At 31.1% G+C, this 20,730-nt stretch overlaps 1 protein-coding gene across 4 annotated transcripts in view; it reads right to left on the reverse strand.

Moving 5' to 3' along the window:
• The window catches only part of LOC110998713 (5-hydroxytryptamine receptor 1), a 72,751-nt gene that overhangs the window by 42,995 nt on the left and 9,026 nt on the right, over positions 1-20,730 (reverse strand). Inside the window, exon 2 of one of the 4 annotated variants that reach the window (XM_045629983.1) lies at positions 5,496-5,605. The exons of the other annotated variants lie outside the window; for them this stretch is intronic. The gene's annotated coding sequence lies outside the window, so the exon portion shown is untranslated. The remainder of the gene's footprint in view (positions 1-5,495; positions 5,606-20,730) is intronic. 4 annotated transcript variants of the gene reach the window in all.

Genomic DNA, 20,730 nt, shown 5'->3' on the forward strand with positions numbered 1-20,730 from the left:
TATCAGTGTTATTGCTTAATTATATAATAAATACAAGTGGAGTACTCGGCTTAAGATATATACATATTATAATGTTCAATTTTTTTTTAAATTAATAACATAGGATAGAATTGTGTTAAATTACATATTATTCAATTTTTGTTCTTGAAATTAAAGAATCGATTCAGTTCGCTGGAAATATAACTTTCAAAAGGCTTGTTTTTTTTAATTATAGAATTATTTAAAAAATTGAAGCCCTCTGTGTCTTAATATATAAACCTAAAAATATGAGGAACAAATAACATATATCATTCCATACAGCAGTAAGTAGCAAATTTCTAGGTACCTCTGAATTACCTAATTTACTCAAGCCGATATTGTTTAGCGAGCATCGCTCGTGAATGCGCCAAATTACCAGAACAGCTGTTTCTGAAATATAGTTCATGCGGTTGTTCATTAGCTAATTTATTAATTATTACTACATAACATGGTGGTTATAAAGATTAGGGAGCTATCTATAAGTACTTAATACATTAAACGTTTTAAAAAAGCATCTGTTTAAATTTCACTTTGTATTTCATATGTACATGTATGTATGTATGTATGTATGTACCTATTGCTATTTACTTTCGTCGGTCTTTAATTTTATTTGTAAAATCTCTAAATCAATAAACCTTCCTAGACCCACGGTTTCGAAGATATTTTCCTTTAAAGTAAGGTATTTTATTAGATAGTTATTAAATAGAAAGCATTCTGTATTTGCCTCTAAGTGTGCAATTTATTTTGTTTTTATACAAAAAAATTTATTGCAATGCCCGTGCGTAATCTTTCATAGTCTTGATTTAAGTGAAATTTTTACGTATTAATCCGAGTCTTGGATTCAAATAGTAGTAATTTAGCAGTAACGGAGCATTTATTAAAAAACAACAGTGGAATGTTTTACAAAATATGATTTTAAAATTTGCAATAATAAACAAGGCTCTTATTTAATAGCTAACGTCATGCAATGATTGGTCTAATTAGCGGATCATTTGTCTTAATGAAAAATGCGGTAGCTCGATGAACAATTTTGTAAACAATGTTGTAACAATACGATTAGTTTTTAACCTGGAATTAGACGTTCTGTCTGTGTCACATTACTATGTCGACACGTTATATTTTATGTTTTTAGAAATATTTCTCACTTTTTTCTTTTATGTAATAGGAGGCAAAGGAGCCGGAGATGTTGATAAGTGATACCGTCACCAATGGGTTAATAATTCATTTATTTTAAATTATTTGTTCTTTAAAGATACTGCACCAACTTTGAAAATTGTTGTACTCTCTGTAATCAATAAAGTTTTATTTTTTATAAAAATATATAATCTTGGTCAAAATTGAACAGTTCCAAACTAATAAATTAACGCAAGAAATAAAAATATCTTTGGCGCTGATAATCATAGGGTATAGATAGTTTATAAATAATATTTATTCTTTCTTTCGCCTAATAAATGTATTCATAGAAAGATATACGTACAACTATTGTACGCTTATAATTCGACTGTACTTTTGAAAAAATCGATACTTTAATGTGCACAGACTAAACAAAAGTCGTTACACAATTGAGTGAAAAGCACTTTGCCATGTAATCTTCCGTACATTCAGAACCACTTTACCTGATCGATATTAAATTGTTGAGCATAAATTACGCCGACATAATGGATGGCCGCAGACTTAGTTTACGTCCGAAAAATTCTGGCGTCCTGCCAACACAATCTCTATTATGAAACTGTTTAAAACAATGTCTGTATGTTGAAGATATAAAATGATTAGAAAGATATAGAATTCAAAATACCAAAAAAAAGTTAAGGTGTTTTGGGGTTATAAGACTGGTTCTCAATCTCCAACACAAAGTCTATAAAATAATACGTTGTAATACAAATTGCATTTTGAAGCTAAATTTTAGGAATTTATAAAAGAAACCTGTGCCAGTAGTTTGGGGGCGATGATACCAATATTTTGATAATATATAATACTGATGATTTATTAAAATTTAAGTGTGTGTATTTGTTTCACTAAATTACCAATTCGTGTACTTTATTTAGTAAGTACGATGTAATAGGGTGCAATCACCCATTAACCTCTTTAAGATTAATTATAATATACACTGTATACTGGCGACCTATACCGGCATCGCAGAGCCTGATATTCTTTTAAACCCTATGAAAGAGTTTTTCGAATCGGTCCAGGTCAAATATATGGTCAAAAAGTCATAAATATGCAAGAATATAAATCATTCATCTTCATATTATCGATAATATAAATGTTGTCATTATTTTGATGTGATAATAAGACAATCGAGAATAGACCATAACACAAACTAGTCTTATGTTCTTATCAAATTCTGTTACTACTGTTATTTTTAGATAACAAAAACGGAGCTTCTACAAGGTTGCTTGGAGTTTATAAAACTGAGATGTGTTAAAGATTTTTTAAAACAATAACGACAAACCGCAGTTATTAAAAGCGAACACACGTTCAAATGTGCACATTTCAAAACCGCATTTTGTTTTCGCACAATTGGTTGGAAATTTACGATTTACTATTTATTAATAAAACGAATGAACGTGTAATATTAGTGAAAAATATAGATGCATGTATATGATAATTATAAATAAATGAGTTGTACAAAATGGCCGCAAGAAAAACAATTGAAGTTACTGAAAATGAAATTAAAATCACAAGAATAAAGATGAACCTAAATTGAACTTTGAAATGATATGTTGCTAAGCACTAAACTCGAAGACGGCCGGACCAATTCGAATAATTTTATTTCGTTTATTTCTTGAACCTTGAGAAAGGTTTCTATGGGGAGGAAAATGAAAAAAAAAATGCATGAAAAAAACTAAAAACCATTTTATTACGGAAAAACAAACGGTCTATGGGTTAGCTTATCAAAATGTTATGTAGCTACTATAAAGGTAGGTAAAGTTCTTAGTAAAAAAATAAAACAATACAATACAATTTAGGTACCTACTCCTAATGAGATTCTGTCAGTGAAAATGTCAAAACTTGAAGGTTTGTTAAATAATTTCTTAAGTATCTTTTAATATGACGACAATTTACATTTTTTTGCTAGGTTGCGATATCATAGCTAATATATTGAACGAAATCGAACTTGCATGAAAAAAAGTGAGAATCAGTGGTTGTTGCTATTACAAGTTGCAGAGTACGGGCGCGGACATTTAAATAACTACTTTATTAACTAATAATAATACAATTCGTTTTTGACATTCGACGTTTGAAACACATGCTGTGGCATAAAACAGTTTTCTTATAAATTATATCTAAGTGTAACCGGCGTTAGTGGACACGGTAAATTTAAGAAGTTTTTTTTTGTAAAAGACTCCCATTAATAATAACTTTCATATTTAATTCATTTATATTATATTAAAATGACGTTTACTGAAAATTCGAACAAAGCCCGTAATTATTACTACTATATTATTCATATTTTCCTCTCCGTGATTATGTAGTTTACACAAAACGCTCACATTATCATACGAGGTGAAGAATTGTTTATTAGAATAATTTCATAGTTGAGCGCGCTAACAAACGATGTGACGTCATTTCAGGTCACTTGTCAACAGATATTATTATTTCTTTCTAAATTCTAATTTATATGACATTTGCAAAAGTAAATTAATGAACGAAATTCCCTTAAATAGTAGACAAAAAATTACTTTTATAACTCAAACTCAAAAGGTGTTCTTCTCAGAACAATGCGTCCTCGTAGCTTTGCGAACGGATGGCGTAGTTTTGCTCTTTCGCGAATTTTGTAAACGTTTTTAACATTCATAAGCATGTCCTAAGATGCGTCTAAACTGAATAAACGAATTTTGATTTTGATTTTTTGATTTTGTTTATCAGAAGTCAGCCCTGGTTGGGCGTACGCTTTGATTAGTTCTGTTTCGAGATTTATACTTATAATAACTTATATTGTTTGTATATAAATGCTGGTTTGAACAAGATACAAATCTATATCTATACTATAATAATATAATATTAAAAAGAGGAAAGGTTTGATTTTTTGTTTGTTTGTATGAATTGAATAGGCTCCGAAACTACTTGGCAGATTTGAAAAATTCTTTCACTGTTGGAAAGCTACATCATACCTGAGTGACATAGGCTATATTTCATTTTCAAAAAAATAGGCATCCTTACTAAAATTACGATAACATTAACATTTGTTTATTATTTGATACAATTCTAACAGATGGCGCTGAGTTAAAGGTAGTTTAGTTTAGGTCCGTGTCGTGGTACCAACGTTTCACATAAGTTCTCCTACGGTTTCCCTTGATTAATTTACTACTATGTAATATAACAAAAACCTTAGCCACAGCAACGCTTGGCCGAGTCTGCTATTTGTAATAAATAAATAAAATTGAATAAATTATTATATGAAACATTTAGGTTTTTTTTAATCGTATTGGTATATTTGTTTCAATGAAGTTCAGCGTAAAGTTATCGAGAACGCCAACCGTGTCCTATTTATAAACATGAATAATTGGTTGGGACACGTGCACCGAATAGCAGACAGAGCCCCAAAGACCAAACTCTCACAATCTGGTGGCAAGAGGCTGCATAGGTGGGCGAACAATACTTACGGAGCCCCAAGGCTTATGGATCAGAAGTAGCTGCAAAGCCATTTATGTTGAAGTCTCGTATTTGTATAGATGCTAACGAAATCCATGGCAACAAACAAGGCGTAAGTTCCACAAATTTCTATTCGGATATTCGAATATGTTAATGAGTCCCACCAAGCAAACGATACTTGAAACTTTCAAATCATCAGCTATAATAAATTACATGGCAACAAAAACAGCCATCACCCGAAAAAATTTAGTCAGTTTTGGCATCGGTGTGGTGTCAATAATAAATCATATTTTTGGGCGACCGCCAACTGATTGATATAACAAGGATATTGAGTTGCCTTGAACTTGAAAACCTAACAAGGTGACTAAAATACCGCGTATCGCTTATATAATCATTGCTAGTTCCAAAGAAAAATTGCAAGCAAAATTTATTTTACTTAGATTGATGGCCCTGTATTTATATAAGATTGACTGGATAATCGATACTTTATTCTCTTACTAGATTTCATCGAAGACTTATGGGATTTCTTCCAGTATTTCTACAATAATAATATTGGTTTATACCTTTTTTTTAAATCCGTGTTTCAATCGAAAATTCAATCAGAGGCAAAAATAGAGAAAATTACTCAAAATGAAGGTGTAAGACCGAAATCAGAGACATTAATAAAACTTGAGTCTCCAAATATCTCTTTGTATAAATCTTTGGGTTGTCGATTGAAGGAGGATCAATATTATTATCATTTCACGCGAGTCAATAAACTGAAATATCATCAAAGACTGTAAACGTTAATTTAATATTTATATTTATTTACATGACTACAAATGCATTGTTATTCAATAATTTCATACAAAAAATACGCACATATAGAAACTTATTCATACCAAGTTTTGTCCTTTTTCATCACAGCGTACCATAATTTGTCAGAAAGAGTCAAGAAATTTCTTTCAAAATGACACACTGTTTTCCAGTCCTGTTCCTGACAGTTTAAATGCTGAAACAAATTTAGTTCCAATATATCTATGCTTGGCAGTATGCTATAATGTATAATATTATGGAACTCTTATGAAAATCATACTTAACGATATTTGACATCTCCATAAGAGTTATGAAAGTCGTGTGATCATCCGTTTTACGATTTGTTGATCGATGACATTAATGGATGAGTCATATCATTTCCTTGACCATCTCAATGCTTTTAATATTTACACACATGATTCACATACAAATTATTCTAGTACTAGCTATATGATTACAATCTAAAAAAAACTCTTTTTAATAAATCTGGATTGTCTAGAAGAAACTGCTGCTAGGCAGCAGTATCGCTTCTGGGAAATATATTTTTTGTGTTTGTGATTTAAGATGTTTATTATAACTGCCATAAATTTGAATAAGGTTTGAATGTGGAATTTTATAATTGTTGAATTAACGTAGAACACTTCATAATCTACTCATAAACCAATTCGTACAGTAAAATATTATTCGAAGTGATATCTATTTCCTTGTAATCATATTTAGGCTCTATTTCGGCGGGCTGAAGGCTTGATTTGAATTTCATCCAACCTAAGCCTAGGCTTTAGAAATGTAGTACTTGTAGTTCCAGAATCATATACTGGTTTGAATAGATTTTCTGTATCTGTTTTAATTGTTACCATATGAATATCTAGATATCGGGTGCAACAATACAGTTATATTTGCTGGTTTATACTTGCAACATAATATAGTTGCTGGTATGGTAATCGTACACGAAGAGAAACGTTGTGAGAAAATCGATATATATTAGAGCAAAATCGGCGACATATGTCAGCCACAGAATCTCCTACTACTACTCCTACTAGTTAATAAAATAAATAATCATGAAACATACTCTGAGGACTTATAAGGTTGTAGAGCCACTGTTTTTTTTGATGGGATACATAGACAGCTTCTTATTTTAATAAAATTACACGAGAAACATGCAATCTGATAAATATTTAATAAGGGTTGCGCCACTACTACTACACTACACTACTTTCACTACTTTCCCAATGGAAATTATTAAAAAATATTTTTGGCATGCTAACAATGTTATCTTAGTTTATTTTAATCACCTCTTATCATGAATGATAAATTATAAATATCTATCTATATTAAAATGTGTATATAAAAGTAAAAAATAAGATATAGAATGCTAATATGTAAATAAAGAATCTCTAGCCGTACGTTTATAAAAAGATTTTAATTAATAATTTAAATTTGACGTTCAATTAGTGTCAATTACAGATTTCACATACAAATTATTTCCACAAACAAGCGTGATTAATCTAAAACAATTTTTTGAAGCAACCTCCTTCGTGCTTATATAAAATTGAATGCTCCACTTTTACTTCGAAGCCGCTTATTTAAAAATATCACAAAATTCTAAAAACATTTTATTTACATATAATTTACGCAATGCTTTCAAAAAATGAATAAAAATTATTTAATGGTGATAAAAGTTCAATCATTTCGTCTCGGTTCATTCATTCATATTATCCACGAGACCAAAAAATCGTAAATGTGTGCTGAACGCGCAAATAGTTTTATTTAAATTATGTAAAAGGATCTCTGTACAATTACTGTATATATGTTTTTTTTTATATTAGTAAGTTATCAGTATCACATACATTATCATACATACGCCCTTGATTTGAGAACTGGCAGTAAATGTAAAATTAGATTCATTTAATATTTCTTTTTTTTTAACGTTCATACGTGTACATTATGTAGTATACCTATACGAATAAATGAATTTTGACTTTGACTTTGATATTATTTCAATTTACCGTAAACATATGGAATAGGAAATGTCAGTACGAGGTCATAGTTTTTCTAACTGTATGTAATATATTGTGACCATGACTCGGATTTCCGCTTATATTTTTTATTACACTTTTTATGACTTTACGGGTACTTTTGTAGGTCATACTTGGAAAAGTTTGGTTTCCACATTGGTTTAGCGGTTAGCATGTTCTTTGCGAAAAAGATATCTCGAGTGGGGTTCATAATATCACAAAAACCATTGCCATTTTAGTAACAAAAATCAAATTCCACCCGTATCACCTCGACGTCCGCCGTTCCACAACTGAGCGTTTTTCAAGGCAGTTTTTGCCGCGCACCACCTCTTTGTGGAGCCAGCTGCCCACTGAAGTATTTCCGAACCAATTCGACTTAGGGTCCTTCAAGAAAAGAGCGTACCAATTCTTAAAAGGCCGGCAACGCACTGCGAGCCCTCTGGCATTGAGAGTGTCCATGGGCGGCGGTATCACTTAACATCAGATGAGCCTCCTGCCCGTTTGCCCTCTGTTCTATAAAAAACTAATTATTATTTTAAAAACATCAACATTAAATTAATTTGTTAAGAATATAAAATTATGTTACATGTATGTTAACATCTGTATCACGGTCAAAAGCCCACCAAACGGTGGAGCATAAATAATTTGGTACCGGACACATTAAACCGACAAATATGTACAAAGGTTCTAGTTATGTATTCTTGGCTTAAATATTCACTGGTAAGAAACACTTGTTGAATAAAATACGACGTCTACAGGACGAGGGTAAGACGTCTGGGGTTTGGGACTTAGGCTGAATTTCGTTAGTGTAGTTTGATATCTTAATTATAATTTGAAAGCCTGATTACATGTATGTGCACTTATATTATTTTTTTATTGTAAATGGCTGCTGAGATTTAAGATTGAAATTCATAAGGTATAAAGTAGGTTATGGGGAGCCAAACTAAACATAATTTACAAAAGCCGTCATGCTTTTTATAGAACTTCTAGGTAAAATTTTCTTAGTTTTTCTGTAACATTTCTCAGTATTCTCCACTCCATTTGTTTTCAATTGTTATATATCACGATAAAAGAAATTCATTATGTATATGTAACGAAAATTCCTGAGATTCGTGATCAAACAAACTCTTAGTTTCATAAAGTGAACATATATTAATACAAAATTCTCTGCTATTAACTAATTATTTTATTATTATTTATTAACTATTAATAACTTAAATGTCTGAAATACATGTCATGTGGAACATAGTTTAATGGTTGCAGCTACAAACATTGCGTAAAACAAAACGCTTGGCAATTAAAAAGAGTGACGAAGAGCTTATAGCCAGTTCTTTTCCGATCTACGATCTTGATTTGAGAACTGGCAGTAAATGTAAAATTAGAAGCATTTAATATTTCTTTTTTGACGTTCGTAAGTGTAGTTTGTCTTACCGATATGAAAAAGTGATTTTGATTTGATTTTATATTAATTGTGTTATTTAAAATAAGTTATTATATTATAATACATAATATCTATAATTCATATTTTGATAAAGTTGTAGACACGAGTTAATTATAATACATTGAAGCCGTTTGGAGAGTTTAATTCATATCTTGTAGTTAAGTAGTGATTGATGCATTGTGTTGCTGTGTGAACCATTACAACTAACTTCTATATTACGGGTGAGAATGGGTCCAGATTCCTCAGTGTCGACATTAACCCGTATTGCATTTGATAAACGGAATTAATTTTTAGTGCTCCCTCGCCCAACGCAAGATCCATTAGAGCCGGTTTCGAACATTAGATATCAGGGTTGAGAATAACTGCTAATATAACACAGATTTCTAGGTTAAATGCCTTAATTATAAACGTCACAACGTTTTCCTTATCTTTTATTTTATTTCAGTCACAAAAAATTATGCTAATGTTATTTTATCTTTGTGAATTAAATATCAGGGACCCGAAAGCCGTAATTATTCTTAATATAATTAGCTTAAATTAGGAATAATCTTTTCTGGATAACTTTTTGTGGTATATATCGATAGACCTGCCATGATAATCCACTACTAGCGGTTTTCAGTTTTTTAGACCTGATACCTTCAACTGTTTGGGCCTAATGCATGCCGATTTCTATTGCAAGTTAAATGTTACACTTAATTAATTGGTGTACAGCCGGGGTCCAAACCTCAGGGATGAGAAGAAACTAAGACTTGGTTGTGGCTATACTACTATATACTATGTATCTACGTTGTGTTTGTAATAGAGAAACCGTGTACGCAAGTAAGTAATAGTTAAAAGTCAACCCGTAACCATGTTTACTTTAGTAGTAAACATGGTTTCATTTACAATTCAATATTGTTTTTGCTGCATAGGTAGAACTCCGGGTTGGAATATAATCTATATTTTTCAAGCAGAAAAAATTCGAAGTTTAAAAATCCGATAAAACAACTCAATCATGAAATGAGTGCTCTCGTATCGACAGTTCGCGAATGAACGAATCGAATGAGAGACCGACAGAATGACATTGTCCGAAGGATTGGAGTTCAATTATTAAAGTACAGGGCCAGAGCCGAGGATTTTCAAAAATATACCTACGTCAGTATTGTGAAAGTAATGTATTTTACTATTTGCGAATATTTATATTGCTAAAATGGTTACATTATAAAAATATAAACAAAAAGTAATATATATATATATATATATATAGGCTCAAAACAGTTTTTACTGTGCGACATACAATACGGCATAATATACGTAAAACTATAAACCATATGAGATTAAAGACATAATATATATATTGGTGACTACGGAGGTAAAATGGTAATTATAAATTAAAACGTGTTTAATAGGTGCATTTTAAACTAGTATAATCGTCACTGTTTAAATACACTAAAAAGCAACAACCTAAAGCTAGTGTATTAATTTTTTTAAACTTGTGTAAGGCGAGTGATTCTAAGGAAAAGTATTATGTCCATTAAAAATATTATAATCGTTATGAAAGTTTGTTTATCATAAAAGTTTACTGTTTCGCGACTTTATATAATTTGATATTATAATAGAAACGACATTTTTTTCTGGAAGCTTGTACTATTCGATATTATATATTATATATTTTGACCCCTGTCTGCAAATACAGGGGTCTAGGCTCTGAATATGATTTTGTCCCATTCGGTGTCGAGACCCTTGGTCCTAGCGCTTGGGGTCCTAGCGCATTAAAGCTTTTTAGAGAATTATCAAAAAGGTTAGTCGACATCACAGGAGAACGAAGAGCTGGCAGCTACCTCGCACAAAGAATTAGTCTAGCTATTCAGAGAGGGAACGCTGCTAGTATCTTCGGAACCTTGCCTAAAGGGACTCCTTTTAATAATATTTTTTAATAATTAAATTTTAAGGTTAGTTATTAGATATATTTTTAGTTTGTAATTGTAATATAATTTTATAAATATGTATATGGAAATAAAATACTTATAAAATTAAATGTTATATTATACATATAGGTACTATTCGATTGCAGTTCGTGTAAAAGTCTATACTAATTATCGAAAATCGACACTTTTCATCCGTTGATAACTGGTATGGCGTACTTCACGAAAGTATTATGCTTTTATTTTATTGTTTGTGTATGTGACTTTGTTTATCAAATATAACATATTTTTTCACGTGAATAGACTCCAGGATAAGGTTTAATACGTTTAATAGACGAAACGCGCGATCAACTGAGATACTGCATCCCTTTAACTACACAGCAAATTTTATTCTTTCTATTGTTTATCCTTTCTTTATCTGTATTGAAATCGTTACAATACAGACAAAGAAAGTTAATTATAATCTTATTTATATGGTAACTATGAATTAGTTTCGACTGTCACAATTGAATGAATTTAATTTTTAATTTTTTATAATAATAAATAATATTAATAATAAAATTTGATTTTATTAAACTAAATAAGGTTAAGATTATTTAATTGTATTAGTTTATATTTATAAGTTTTAACTTTAATTTAAGGGTATTGTAAATACTATAAATATTTAATCAAATACGTTTTGTTTTTTGAATTACAAAAGTTAGACAATTTACAATTTCGGCATCGACCATTAATACGAATTTTAACTGTCTCGACGACAAAAACACAACTTAACGATATTTATTACGTCATTAAAAGCAAAAACTAAATTTATTAGTCATTAATATAAATTATGGCTGCTATTTTAGCGAAATATATATCAAGAAAGACGGAAGGGAAAGCGTTTATGCCAAAATAATGGTGTATTTTCCTCTACATTTATATTTTTATAATGTAAAAAATATATGTTACGACCCGGTCCAGTTTGCCACAGCTGATTTTATTTAATATTTGAGAATTCAATAGAACATCACTAATCACTTAACATCAGGTGAGCCTCCTGCCCGTTTGCCCCCTGTTCTATATAAAAAAAAGAACAGGAGGCAAACGGGTCATGGCTAGGCTACTGCCGCCCATGGCCACTCTCGATGCCAGAGGGCTCGCGACTCGTAAAAAGTGATGGTGGAACAGTTGTGAAACGACGAACGTGGAGATGACGATAAAACAAGTCAGCAGCATATTTAGCATAGTTACTTCTTGCAGTATGAACCAAAAAAACTTCTCATGGTAAATGCGTTTCTGCGTTTTATCCGGTAAGCGAGCTACAAGCGACATTAAGATTCTTGGAGACTAATTTAGCATAAATAAATAAATAAATTTATCTCCTAATCACCGCGAAACTGAACGTCATTCGATATGTCAATGCACAGTATGCCTAGCTGCAGAAGCAAAACAAATAAAAAAAAATGATCTTTCTTCTTTATAAAGAAAGTTCAGTTTCTTAAAATGAGTATTATGATAATTTGTCAAATAATTTTAAATTTGTGTCGTAAAAGAAATTGCAATAAAGGTCTTTGTGGCGTTACTTTAGCAGTTTCACGTACATTTCAATCGACTTTAGTTTTTCAACATAAAATATATTTAGTTTGAACTCTAGTACCAATCTCATACTACAAAATACTGCAAAAGTCATTAAGTGCACTTGCGAACACACATCGATTTTTATTTTTAATAAAATCGGAAAAGTCGTGAAAACAAATTTACCAACACGTGCCGAAGTAACGATATGAATTTTTCGATATTAAAAATTCAATTTGTTTACTTGATCTCTCTTAAAATTCTGTGGTTCTTACCATCGATGGGTAGTTTCATACTTCTGTATCGTTTCATTTATATTTTAAAGGTGCCTGGAAATTTAAAGTCCACCAGTGGTATCACCACGCTGAAATGAAGTCAGTCTCAGGTGTGTCACTCTCAGGTGCCTGACTTTTTTGTTGCGATATCTTTTTTAGTTATATAGATTGCGTGATCAATAGAGTTCAAACTATTATTAATTCACAGTTATCGACCTAATTTTATACTATTATTTGTCCAAAATTAATTTTAGTGACTAGTGTAGTGAAATCTATTGTAAAATAGTTTAATATCACTATAACATAATACGGTAATCTTATTGACATGGTTTATTTTAAATATTGTTGTTAATTTATTTGTCCTTCATAAACCGACACGTAGGTTAATACACTTGTACGTAATAAAATTGGAATTTTATTGGTTCCAGTATTGATCCGATTGAAGTGTGAGAGATTATAATATTTCGTTTTCCGGTGTTTCCTAAATCTATTTGAAGCTAACATCATCTTTTTATCCGTTGAAATACTGGTGAATTATGTTATCTGTTAAAATGTTGTATAAATTTTCTTTGCAAATCGAGAATATAACAGCAATTTTCAAGTAACAATGTTATATTATTTTATTTTTATAAATTAATTGTTGTTTGTTTGAAACTCGAGAACGGACCGATTTGGCTAATTTTGATCCTGAAATGTTTGTGGAACTTCGAGGAAGGTTTAACTGTGGGAAACAAAGAATTAGTAAAGAAAAATACTTAAAACGACAATTGAATTTTCCAATCAAATCTGTTCCTAGCTTTACGTAAATAAAAACACTGGCCATAGAGCTTTAATGTAAAGTCCGTTCACTTATTCTATTACAGTCTATTATAAATTTGTTACAGTCAGTTTCGACACAAAGAAAGTGATACGAAATTCACCTGGTTCTCTAACTTAGTACAAAAATATACTATGCAAGGGTTATATATATATATATATATATATATAATTAAGTATTTTTAAGTACTAGTATAGGTTGGGCCTCAGATTTCTGTATCTGTTTTATGATCGTTTGTTAGTATATTAGGCATGTAGGTGATTAGCCATGTGCTTGACGCACGCTGACTACTTTTTGGGTCTACGGCAAGTCTGTTTCCTCACGATTCCTTCACCGTTCGAGCGAATGTCAACTGTGCACATAAAAAGAAAGTGTGTACTTATACTAAATAAAAAATAAAGTCGGGGAATGAACCTCCGACCTCAAGGTTGAAAATGGCACGCTTAAGCCACTAGGCCCAACACTGCAACGAACGAAATTGTAGATTCGTTGTTAAGTAAATATTTCTGTACTTTATAATAAAAGAGTTATTACATATATATATACCACTATAAACCAGTTAACCTTATTTTTAAAGTAAGCTAATATAATTTTTCTTGAGTGAAGGTGTCGAGGGACGCAAGGTGATCTAAGCTTCAGGTTTTCCTTCGAAGAAAATCCCAATAGGATATCGTGATCTGTTACTTCTGATACATTTATTTTCTTCAAGAAAATAAACTACCCACATTTTTACGTTCTCACTGCACTGGCTTTGCGAGAGATTAAACTTCAATCTAACTTACAGAGGATTATGTAATTCAACGATGTGCCTTTATATTTTTTGTATATAATAAGATTGAATTATCTCTTATTAAATCATATTTGAAAGGATTTTTCAATATTATTATTAAAGTCTCTTCTTGGTTTCAGATTTCTACATTTGTTTCAAATGACAAAACACTAGTACGAGGATTAGCAACATATAGCCATTGTTTATACTTTATAGTTAGACTAAGACGGTATTATTTATACGGGTCATACCTTCCTCCATATTTCTCTGGCATGGCCTACTTACATCCATCCGTTTCCTGCTATGGGTGATACGTCCTTGTCCTACCTTTTCTCTTCTGACTTTCCTTATTACGAGACAATTTCTTGTTTTAACAATAATTATAAAGTGGGCAATGCTCATTGCTAATTAATGACAATATGGTAATTGATTCGACACTAGTTACTGTTGCTGTTAATTTTTCGATTCGACTTACCGCTTCTCTCAAATTATAATTTATTTTACATAGAAACAAGTATATATAAAAAACCAAACAACCAGTCAGGGTGGCGTGATCTCAGGATTGAGAATCTCGCCTTTCCGCGCTGTTTTATATTATATATATAATAACAAATAAGTTGCATACAAACCAGCGTTTTTTAAAGAACGTAAATTTAAATGGCACATTTATAATCTTGACAATGACTTATGAATGTACGATAACAAGAGATATCAGGAAATTATCTTCAAAGAATATAACGTGCGGAGCTGTCGTGTCAATTTAGAGATTGAATAAACTTTAGTGTGTATAGGGTGTAAAGATAAGATTACATTCACAACAGAGTTGTTTAGTAATGGAAAAAAAATTTTTTTGCGTACAGAAGAATAATATTCTAAATTCAAAAATATATCACAACAGTCGTCGTAATAGTGTGAATCAGTTTTAAGATCACACAACGATTGCATATTTTAATAGTATTCGAACAAATATTTTACTTATACTTATTTCTATGAATGGCTAGTTTTTTAAGTAATTTATATATACTTAGTTACTTAAAAAAATATAACTATATTAATAAAAATTTCTATTTAATTTGTACTTCACAAATATATATTTATTTGTACCCTTGTTGTTTACTTTCCAGCTGAAAGAATCTATTTTCCTATCCAGTGGTGTTGGATCAAAACATCCTGTACTTGGGATTTATGTGACAATAAATCCTTGACAACAGTATCTATTGATAACATGATATTCCATTTCGACTTTATTTTTACAAGCTACTTTATAATAATAATAAAAAAATCAGTGGCGCTACAACCTCTTTAGGTCTTGGCCTCAGATTTCTGAAACTGCTTCGTGATCATTTTTTTAAAATCTAATCGGCAAGTAGGTGATCAGTCTCCAGTGCCTGACTTATGTCGTCGATATTTTGGGTCTAAGAAATGTCGGTTTCCTCACGATGTTTTCCTTCACCGTTAAATGCGCACATAGAAAGAAAGTCCATTGGTGCAAGTCGTGGTGAGAGTCGTACCCTGAAACACTAGGCTAACACTGCACTTTATAATAATATTGAATGAAAATAAAAATAATCGCTGTCTACGCGTTACTATATATCTATCATAACATTGGTGATTTTACCTTACTGAACTACTTACCTTACTCCATCAGCATTTGGGTCCTTGTATACGGGGGATCGGAGATACGAAGTGGTGACAATGACATGCCACTTGTGATCTTCGTTTTGAACCTTCAAACGAACTACTAAATAGTATAGCACTAGAGCACATTTAAAATTGGTTTCTATAAACCTAAATAAAAGTTATCACGGAGAACAGTTACCACTTTATTCTTTTTGAATTTTTCAATTCCTATCTACCGGGATATATTTGAATTGGCTTTGTTGCTAACCCTTTTTAAATTCATATTTAAAAAAAATCTGTTCCTTTTACATCTATGTGGCATTTTGTTTTTCCGTGGAAAAGCTAGATTTTATTTTTACCAGTGATAAAGGGTTATTAAATTTTTATATACTAAGTAAGATAAATATATAAAATCTATCAGGCATTCACCAACCAATATATGTGATTCTTTGAATATAAGTAAACATCCTTCTATGGTAATTTAGGCTATTATGACGACTTATTTGAATAATCTTTGCATATTCGAATAAAAATCTCGTTTTATCTTACGAGTGTCAATATGGGAATAATTTATATAAAGTCTACGACTTGTCTTTGGATGTGAAACGTGAAATACATCTTGCACCGACTACAAATCTTTTGCAACCATTGTCTTCGCCGTATTCTGGGTATCTACTGGCCCGAGAAGATCTATAGCGAGCAACTTTGAGATGGCTGCCGACGGGATCCCTTTTGCTGCTGACGGGATCCCTTTTGCTGCTGACGGGATTGCTGGAAAGACTTGGAGCGAGTTGAAATATGGGGCTCAAGACTGAACGCATTGGAGACTCACTGTTCGCCCTCTGGCCCATGTCCACCACCACCAAAAAACCATTGTAGTTTGATGTAATTGTAACTATTTAAATTAGTCGTTAATACAGTCTCAGTCACTTTAATCAATAGTTTATAAAATAGGCAGATTAGTCTAAACCTAGAGGATCAAATACCCAGACCTATGAAATAAGTAAGTGTAAAATAATTATAGATATTATGTTTTAATTATAGTATAGACCAAACTACCAATTGTACTAGGTGAAATTTGTCTAAAATGGGTTTATGAATAGAAAATTATGTCAACTGTGGTACAGCACACATACTAAAGTGTTGAATTATAGAAATTACGCTTGAAATGTGCGGAAATATTAAGATGCCTTGGAGAACGAGATTCAGCCATTATTCTATTATTCTGACAACTGTCAGGTATAGAAAAAAATAAGAAAAATATGATTATTCAAATAAACATTTAATATATATATGTTTCTGATACAATGAGATCTTAAAATATTATAATCGTTTAATATACAAATAAGCTTAAGGTTCTTTCGTATAATTACACAAAAAAATATTAATATTAATAAAAGTTTTAAATTGTTTGATACAATTTACATCATATTGTACTAAAAATCTTTCGTTATAAGGAAACCTACTTCAGCTGTTATTATGTATCATACAGAAAAACAACAACAAGAAGAACAAACAGAGAAAAGAACGTTGGTTTGCTACAGTCCGCAGTTGGTTTATTAAACATAGGCTAAAGATAGTACCGTGTGTTGCCATGGTAACCTCTCTCTTTACATGGAATATCATTTTCATCAAAGACTGAATCTTTAGTTCACGTTTTACAAGAAGTATGAAGACTAACGAGAAAGTTATACAAAGGCAATTGAAGCATGAATATATTATGTATGGTTGGATGGAACTGTACGTCATAGTGTTTACTGGGACTAAGACTAGAATAAGCCTTAGATAAAGTAAAGCCACGTTCCTATGTGTATAGAATCAAACAATATTTACTCGGAAAATATTATGCAACTTCAATAATTATTGTTAAGAACATTCTCATTTATCTGTACACTGATGTTATTAGCAGGAAACTGTTTAAATTTTAAAATAACAATAGGACTCATTAAATCTATTAATTTATTAGATATAGTCCTGAACTACTACTAAACATTGAAGACATCTTATTGCATCTGAAACTTGCGTATACGGTGTGTTGTACGTATACATACATAAAAAAAACAAGAGAGGTTTTTCGTATTAGAAACCTGGTCCTAACTCAACGAAATATTTTCGAATAAATTCGACCTAGGGTCTTTCAAGAAAAGAGCGTACAAATTCCTAAAAGGCCGGCAACGCACTCGCGAGCCTTCTGGCATTGAGAGTGTCTATGGGCGGCGGTATCACTTAACATCAGGTAAGCCTCCTGCCCGTTTGTCCCCTGTTCTATTAAAAAAAATCTCTACCGTGTATGTAGGTATAATAGGTTATAGGGTGTAAGTATGCGTTGAAAAAATTCGCCTGTTATTGCGATGACATTCAACGTTATCTATCCACGACCATAAATGCCAAACTTCAGGCTGGTTTCATATTTCGAAACTATAAAGAAAACATAGTGCAATACCATTTGCAAAGCATTTTTTTACATACATTAAGATCAATATAAAAAGTACCTTGAGCGTGTTGCATGAAAATGTTCTAATTTGTATGCACCATTAAACTAACACCGTGATTATAGCAGTAATTATTATGTATATTTAAGGAAGTGTGAGGTGTAAAGGAATTGAAATGCAAAACGAAGTCGTGTACGTACAAAGTTTACTAGAATTAACAAGTGTTTACAATCTCCTTAACAAATTACTAGATATTTTCTTAACAATCTTGTATTGTAGTTTATAACACGATATTACTATAACAGGTACTAGATATTATAAGTCCAGCTATTCATTTTTTGTTACCTGCTCATTAAAGCATTGGTTGGTCACAGTTTTGTACTCTGCAATTACAATATAAACGAAGGCTAAGTATAATGATTCCGTGATAGGTTAGTAATAATAGCATAAGTGTTTCGTACGCAAAACAAAACAAATGGTTTAGTATTGTATCTAAAAAAAACGTTCGATTGGTTTTCGTGATAAAGACACTAAAATGACATTATCTCAACGTTCGTGTTGTCAAAAACAGTCACCATATTGTATACTAATAAACTATAGAAAATTTGTAATTTTTTTACTTACTCCACTGGCGAGCCAAAAGTGGCCTCTAAATTACAATCTTCCAGCATGTCTTGTGCTTGGTACACTTGCAATTTTTTTGCTGAATTCGTATTTATTCGATGTCATTAGTGGCATTAATTTACATCCTTTAAGTACAAAGAATTACAACAAAGCAATGACAAAAACAAATCTGACATTTAATCCCCAACTTTGATTAATCTATAATAAACGATTATATATAATAATCTAAGACGCAAAAAAAAACATATGTGCAATTCACACATTGTAGAAGTGAAACCTTCAAAAACAAAGTTTTTATAATAATTAATCAAATATAAATTAATCATTTTCCACTATCTAAATGTGTGTGTTCTTTAAAAACAGTATATTTTAATGATACATTTTAATTTATAAGTTTAATATAAATCTTTAATTTGGCAAAAACTAAAACAGCGAAAGTTTGAAATTCGATCAAATGAAAAAGCGGCAGTAAAGAGAGGCTGTATAATGCCTCCTATCTCATTTTCTCCCACGTTAAATCTTATGAATTGATGTTTCTGTCTCTCTTTACCGCTGCATCCGGTTTGAAATCACGACGATTCTAAAGAAGTTTATCTATCTCATTTTCTCCCACGTTAAATCATATGAATTAATGTTTCTGTCTCTTTTTACTGTCGCTTTTCCGTTGCACCCGGTTTGAAATCACAACGATTCTAAAGAAGTTTCACTTCAAAATGTGTCATCATCATGCTCTAAACTACATAACTTTTTTCATATATTTTTTTAATTGACTAAAATTTAAGTTCGCGTTGCGACCGTGGTCGATCCTCCGGCAATATATATACTTTTCAATATTGTGAGTACTTTTTACTTACAAAAATGATGGACGACATATATATTTTAAAATAACAGTTCATTCACAATTAAATAATTTTCCCATAATATCCTTACGCAGAACTAAGGCAACATAGGTATGATCAACAATATAAACACTAGTTATTACATTACAAATGTGTTTTTATATGACGATATCGTGTGGGAGTTGTGTGGGCGCTCTTCGTTGTAATAAATAAATTTTTATTGTAAGTGGAGTAACAATAATTCTAACCCATAACCTATTGAGTATTTTTAATCAGTTATTATGAACATTTGACACATTCACTTTCAGTAACGAGTATCGGAACGTACATATTGACATTACATTACATTGCTGTTTTAATTCTATCCGCAAGATAGTAACTACATAGCTTTAGTTAGATTTAATATAAGAGATTCTTGCGGATATTATAATGGTTACTGAAATTAGAAATATATCTTATTTCCAAAAGGAAGTTAACTCAAGCTGAAAATAACTTAATCATATAAGTGAACTTGCCATATCCACAAAGAGGATGTTAAATTGATTCTAAATTTGAATTTACTACCAGTTCGCAAGTCAAGCGCAAGCAAGAAGAACTGGCAAGAAACCCTCCGGCACTTTGTTTAATCTCCAAGTTTTGAGTCTAGAAATTGTTTGAACTGGAGCAAATCATTCCAAAGATCATTTCAATAATCGTCAAATTTAAAAAATGATCTTTAATGAATTTATCTATGATAATTCTCTAATTTCGCTCGAGAGATTGTTTTTTTTATAGAATAGGGGGCAAAAGGGCAGGAGGCGCTGATGTTAAGTGATACCGCCGCCCATGGACACTCTCAATGCCAGAGGACTCGCGTGTGGTACGCTCGAAAACGAATACATTTCTGTATATGGAGTGGTTTATCTTCTGGATACTGGTTGGTGGTACGTTTATTTTAATTCTGTTTCGAATATTATAATTATATATATATATATAGTTCGTGTTTAAACGAAATCAAATGAAACGACATTTATTTTAATCTTAGCTTA

This window comes from Pieris rapae, chromosome 11, assembly GCF_905147795.1.
Source record: "Pieris rapae chromosome 11, ilPieRapa1.1, whole genome shotgun sequence".
NCBI classification, from domain to species: domain Eukaryota; kingdom Metazoa; phylum Arthropoda; class Insecta; order Lepidoptera; family Pieridae; genus Pieris; species Pieris rapae.